We start from the raw sequence: 7,184 nt of genomic DNA, 5'->3' as shown, positions 1-7,184 counted from the left end.
TTTCAAAACCCTTAGAACTCTCTTTGAGCTCATGGAACCTGTTTGAGGCCATTGACTTTCTTAGAAATGATGAAGAAATTCTGAGACCCTTTTTAAACTCTCTCTGAGCTCATGGACCCTGTTTGAGGCCACTGATTCTCTTAGGAGTGATGAGAAAATTTCAAAACCCTTAGAACTCCTTTGAGCTCATGGACCCTGTTTGAGACCATTGACTCTCTTAGGAATGATGAGGAAATTCCAAGACCCTTTTTCAACTTTCTTTGAGCTCATGGACCCTATTTGAGGCCATTGACTCTCTTAGGAGTGATGAGAAAATTTTAAGACCTTCAAAAGCAAAGCATTCTAAAACAAAAAAAAATCAAATCAAAATCAAGGCATTAAAAAAAAATAAAATGAATTGACAAATAAATTCACCAGTCTCAAGGCACCAAGAAGTCAAGATTCAAAGGGTTTCACAAGTCAAGATATAAACAAAATTAAAATAAAATGAATTGACAAATGAATTCATTAGTCTCAATGCTATAGAAGTTAAATATGCAAAGATTTTCACAAGTCAAGCCCCCAAAAAAAAAAAGAAAATCATATTAATTAAATACTGAACTCAGTAGTCTAAAGACATCAGAAGTCGAAGACTTAAAGAGTTTCACAAGTCAAGACCTGGAAGAAAATTAAAGAAAATCAACACTTTCTTCCATTAGAGAATCCATGTCTTGAAACCCAAAATCAAATCCAAGACGCAAACTTAAAATGTCCAAGACTCAAGTTTCAAACAAATTAACAAATGAGCTCAATAACCTCAAGACTAAAGTGTTGAAGAGTTCACAAGCATAGAGAATCCATAACTGAATGTTCCAATCAAATCCAAGATGTAAAATCAAATGTCCAAGATGCAAAATGAAAATACCCAAGAATCAAGTTTCAAATAAATCAACAAATGAGCTCAACAAACATAAGGCTAAAAGTGTTGAAGAGTTCACAAGTTGTAAAAAAGCTTCACAAGCATGAAAGTCGAAGCTTACGAAAATTCAAATCAAGTTCCAAATCAAAATAAAAAAAACATGCAAATTCAAATGTCCAAGATCCGAGTTTCAAATGAATCAACAAATGAGCTCAACAACCTCTAGGTTAAAACATTGAAGAGTTCACAAGTTGGAAAAAAGCTTCACAAGAATGACAGCTGAAGCTTATGGAAAGTCAAACCAATCTCGTGATTCATCTGCATAGGGAATCCATAGCTTGAAATCCAAATTAAATCTAAGATGCAAAATCAAATGTCCAAGTTTCAAATGAATCAACAAATGAGCTCAACAACCTCAAGACTAAAACGTTGAAGAGTTCATAAGTTGCAAAAAGTTTTACAAGCATAAAAGCCGAAGCTTTTCAAAAGTAAAAAGATCATTCAAGCTCGTGATTTAGAGAGAATCCATAACTTGAAATCCAATTCAAATGTTGGAGTTTTAAATGAATCAGCAAATGAGCTCAACAACCTGAAGACTACAACGATGAAGGGTTTACAAGTTATAAAAGTTTCACAAGCCTAAAAGCCAAAGCTTATGAAAAGTCAAATCAAGTTCATGATTCACCAACATAAAGAATCAACAACTTGAACCCCAAATAAAATCCAAGATCCAAATTTCAAACAAATCAACAAATGAGCTCAACAACCTCAAGGCTAAAGCGTTGAAGAGTCCACAATTAGCAAAAAAAACTTCATAAGCATGGAAGCCGAAGCTTATAAAAATTCAAATCAAGTTCCAAATCAAATAAAAAATAAAAAAAATTCAAATTCAAAATGTCTAAGATATCAAGTTTCAAACAAATCAACAAATGAGCTCAACAATCTCAACGATAAAGTGTTGAAGGGTTTACAAGTTGTAAAAAAAAAAAAGCTTCACAAGAATGAAAGCCAAAGCTTATGAAAAGTAAAATCAAGTTTCAAATCAAATCAAAGAATGAAAATTCAAATGTCCAAGTTCCAAGTTTTAAACAAATCAACAAATGAGCTCAACAACCTCAAGGCTAAAGCGTTGAAGCGTTCACAAGTTGCAAAAAGTTCCAAAAGCCTGAAAGTTGAAGCTTACAAAAAGTCAAACCAAGTTCCAAATCAAGTCCAAGATGCAAATTCAAATATCCAAGACATAACTTCACAAGTTTCTAAATCATGTTCAAGATGCATATTTCAACCATTGATAAAGACCAAAAGTCAATAAAAGCCAAAGCACGCTTTTCGGTGAAATAGTCGGAAGGTGATGAAATGCTACAATCATTGTTGCATCAAGATGATCAAATTTCAAATCCCTTTTTACTCTCAATGAAGTTAATGATTTCATGTTTATTGAAATGAATAAAACTTATTTGTCACAATTTGTTCTGTTTTTTCACACTTATTTTCTTAATCAGAGGTTTCTGCGATAATATCCAGGGTAATTAACATTAGGGCCTTGCCCCTAATAGAACTCATGAACCCACAAGCTCCTGAAGTCTAAAAAATATTAAAATTTAATTTGTAATCCATCGTTCTTAATCGGTCGGCCGTAATTAATGGCCTGGTGAGAAGAAAGTAGCCCACAACTATTAAGTAAGATGATTATTATTATTATTATTATTATTATTATATATATATGCATTATTCAAACATGGACCTTGGATATATGAACATGAACAAAAACAATTATTGTAATCTACACCCACTATACCATTTTTAATTTTTAGAAGCTCATATTTAGAGGGGTATTTTAAAAATCATCTTGATAATCGTGTCAAATTTTTTTATACTACCCTATATAACCGGTTTAACAAAAACCTCTACTTTTAAATTAAAAATAATAAATCACTCATTCACTCTCTCTCTAGCGCTCACTCACACACACAAACACTTTCTCTCCAGCACTCACTCACGTACTCTTTCCCCCTTCCTGTCTCAATGATCCACTTTCACTTCTGCTCCCCCATCTCTTGATTAGGGTTTCTCCTCCATCACTCGTCATCCCAGCTCATGATCTCTACTCTTGTGCTCTTCAGTAACCGATCTCTTGCTCTACCTTGGGTTTTGATGGAGAGATCCATGGGTTAGCTCCGCTGGCCTCTAGATGATCTCTTGTTTGGTATTCTCGATTTTGTTGACGTTGGTCTAGGGAGGGCGATCGGATGGTGATAGAAGAGGTGGTGGAGGAATTCTTCAGCATCCTACGGCAGGGGGATGAGGCCTGGTTAATGATCGAAAGAAGAGGCGGTAGTCTAAGTGTGAAGCACTATGAGTGGTGGCTGCCAAAGTTCATTATGGAGGACTTTGATGCTGGGGAGAGCGATCAGGAAAGAGGATCATGGGATGAGGACCAGATCTGGAGGCAACTCGATCTTAATTAAGACCCAAAGCCTAATGGCATGCCATTGTAGAGAGAGATGGAGAAGGCAAGAAGAAGGTGAGGAATTTTCTCGAACTTAGGTATTTGTGGTGTTATTTGTTTCTAAATTTATTTGTTTGGTAATTTGAATGTTAGTTTCTTCATTGTATATATGTATTTTTTTAAACAATTTCTATTTATTTTAATTCATAAAAGAGATTTTTATTGTGATGGGATTATAATTTATTGTCTTGGATTAGTGCTCATACATAAGCTGGTATGGTATATTTTCTCAATTTTTTTTTGATTTAATGTGATCTTGTATCTAATTTTTTTCCTTCAAGGTTTGTGTTCATTGTCCCTCATGCACAATTATGAGTTTTCAAAACACGAGAAGAATTTGGCACAAAATGCTTATTTTCATGGGAAAGTTATGAATAACATTCTGAGATATTAACTTCAATGCATTGTTCTTGAAATAGGGTACTAATTTCTATTTTCTTTACTTGATCTTTTATCAAATGTAGGTTGATATTGTTGACTTTAATGGCAGCTTTTTTGTCATGGATATATGATCTTGTTGGTGCTAATCCAATTCTATTAGAGATATTCCATTTAAAACCTAACTTTAATGTTGTTTTCACTTAACACATTACTGTAATTATCGCATGCATTTGCCACGTAGCACACTGTTGTAATCATATCAACTAAGTATTGAATATTGTGGAATTCCCATAAACTGCAGGAAATATGCTCACATTTAATGTTGGTTCTAAGAAAGCATTTGAAGTTTCTCTAGCAGATGTTGCTGTAACACAACTTCGAGGAACGAATGACGTATACATGGAATTCCATGTGGATGATACAACTGGTGCAAATGAGGTGCCTCATCTAATACTCCTTTCATGGATGTAATATTTGTTTTTATCCTGTTGCCATTTGGTTTTGTGAACTATTTTTTCTCGTTTTCTTTCTTTCTTGTGGAGCCAGATGTCATGCAAAAAACAGGCTGTGATTTCTGTAGATTTCATTTGTTATAAATACGAAAATTTTGGTTGGGTCTTAGTGTTACTTTCTTATTGTTCTACTGATGTGCCTTAGGTTCACATCATTCTTTTTCACCCCACTAAAACTTCTCTTGTCACTTTTGCCCAAAAAAACTTAGCTTGTCATAGTTTCTGCATTGTGCTTCACTGGTGGATTTAAATTTTCACATACCCAACTTTAATATTCAATTTGTTGGTGATGAAAGTCATCCTCCATCTCAAGTATAAAAGTCTGGCTAAATGGCTTAGTTTTTGATGAGTTTCTAGTGATTATGATAACATGTTCTGTCTTCTTCTTCTTCTTTTTTTCTATTATAGGTTTTTCAGGATAAGATATTGGTTATTACAGATGTTGGATCTAGTGATGAAGTTATTATCACTTTTGAAGGAATTGCGGTCCTTACCCCAAGGTATAAATTATTGAACCAAGTGAATTCTTGTGTTGTGCTATGATATTTTTCCTTTGATCTAACACCAACATTTCCTTTTTTTCTTTCTTCTTTTTTTTTCAATTTTATTCAAAGATTAAAGCAAAAATCTCTCCCTACAAAGGCTGATGTAGTGTTGAGCTTCATATCTCATTCTTGAGTCTCCAAGGACAGGTAAATGATTTTAAAATATTATACAATAGTGTTGTTTGACTCTTTCTACTGCTAAAAGTTTTACTTTTATTTTATTTTTTCTTGAATATACTTTGTACCACAATAGCTGTTTGATATACATGATTTTTTTTAATATTTGCTGATACTTTTAACTTCTATTTTTTTTTTTACTTTGATTGCCTCTTGCGAGCTCTTTCATGATAATCTAACTAAGCAAGTTTTCTCTGTTCTCTGCAGTCCAATCAACCTCATACTTTTGTTCTTGTTACACTTGTTCCTCCTCAAAAAGGGTAAATTTTATGCCCACATATTGTTCTTTAGGTAATCCTAAACTACAATATGATCCACCATAATTTTGTGGTGACAATGTTTGCTCATGGTCTTTTGTTCTCTAGTTAGAAATGGAAGCTGTAGTTGAAAGTGCCCTTTCAATGAGTGATGAGCTATTGGCTACCAAGTACAAGGACAGGCTAGAGGCTTCATACAAGGTCATTTTTCTATTTTTGTTTCATGAACTGGGAAGTTTCAGGAGTCAAATCTATGCATTCCAAGGTTGATTATCTTCACGAGTCAAACCTACTCATGCTATGGTTGATTATCTATTCGAAAGTTTCCTAACTGATACAGGAATTGTCTATGCAGAGTTTGTGAAAACTTCATTATATTAAAATTCAAATGATTCTTATCTGACTTAAATATTGGTTGTCATACAATTAGATCTTAGAACAATGAGTGATAGACATGTGGCCCACACCTGACAGAAGACATATTCAAAAACATTATGTTGCTTGAATTGCCAATTTGCAATTTATGACATGGTTCTTAAACTGCAAGTGTTTTCAGCAATGAGGGCTGGCTATTTGCAGTTTCTATAGCATGACTTCTAGTAATGTTTCTAGTATTATAGTAATTCAAATCAAAGTGTGAATCCTTTTGCTTAAGAAATTGTCTTCAACCTAGAGTTTGATTCCTGTTCTCCTATACACTTGTCATTGTTTTGTGGTGCCCATTTCTAGCTTAATGTTTTTTTTAAACTTATTTTAATTGTTGCCCTTGTGACAAGTAGTGTTTTACAAATTGTCATGATTTTTTTTCTAATTGATTATTTTGGACTCTATTAGGGGTCCATGAAGTTTTCACTACCGTTTTCCACAGTTGTCACTATGGATATGTAGTGAAATCATCATTGAAGGCTGAAGATGGACTTCTATACCTTCTTGAGAAGAGCTTTTTCTTCTTTCCTAGAGCTCCCACTCTTATACTTCATCGTGAGGTATCTGCATGTGCTATGTGTAAATATTCAGTGGTTTGAGTAGGCTGTTATACGCAGCGTATCTTACTTTGTTTTAACAGTCATTTCTTTTGGTGTATGCATGGCATCTTCATGTGTTAAGGTTTATTACAGATTGAATAAGTTGAGTTTGAGAGGCATGGTGTCGGAGGCTCAAGTGTCAGTTCACACTATTTTGATCTACTGGTAAAACTGAAAAATGACCAAGAACATCTCTTTAGAAACATCCAGAGGAACGAATATTATAATCTCTTTGACTTTATCAAGTAAGTGTTATAGCCTTTTCTTTTTGGTGTGTGGTTTGTGTGTTTTATGTGAAAACCATTTGTAAGATCCTTTTTGTCATGTCTTTATTCCATGTTAGCATTAATCAAGTGGAAAAGGTTTGAAAATCATGAACCTTGGAGATGCAAAAACTACGAATAATGTTGAGTTTTTCTCAACAATGATGATGATGATGTTGTAGACTCACATCTCAAGAGGGATCAAAAATGCTGATTTAAATAGAACTATTGATTTTTTTGAGTTCTTGAATCTGATGGTACACAAATGGAAGTATTCCTTCTTTGTACTGACTTACATCATAACTTAGTGATCTTGAATTTCATATGTTTTGCCCTTGATATCATAGTATGCTATTCTTTTCTTCCACCTATTTATAAGTGAATGTGCTCCTTAGGCTCACTTGTATTTGGGCATTGTCATTTGTAAGCTTTAGATTTCTAATTAATATTTGTTGAATAATTTCTAGATGAATCTAAATGCCATACTGATGAGTTTTAGAGATTGGTCAAGCTATTTCCTATGCTTGACTAAAGGTCATGAGGAACATGATTATAAGACTAGGAAAAAGTTCTGCTTGGTATCAGATTGGCTTCAGGATGCTTGAAAACTTGTCTTT

The 7,184-nt window shown here is 33.7% G+C and overlaps 1 pseudogene; it reads left to right on the top strand.

The window, feature by feature from the left end:
- The first annotated feature begins 3,147 nt into the window (after positions 1-3,147).
- LOC120271559 lies at positions 3,148-6,781 on the top strand (annotated as a pseudogene).
- The last annotated feature ends 403 nt before the right edge of the window (positions 6,782-7,184 follow it).

This window comes from Dioscorea cayenensis, chromosome 11 (assembly GCF_009730915.1).
Source record: "Dioscorea cayenensis subsp. rotundata cultivar TDr96_F1 chromosome 11, TDr96_F1_v2_PseudoChromosome.rev07_lg8_w22 25.fasta, whole genome shotgun sequence".
In the NCBI taxonomy this organism is placed as follows: domain Eukaryota; kingdom Viridiplantae; phylum Streptophyta; class Magnoliopsida; order Dioscoreales; family Dioscoreaceae; genus Dioscorea; species Dioscorea cayenensis.
The sequence above is the reverse complement of the archived record's forward strand: the minus strand, read 5'-3'. Positions and strand labels throughout refer to the sequence as shown.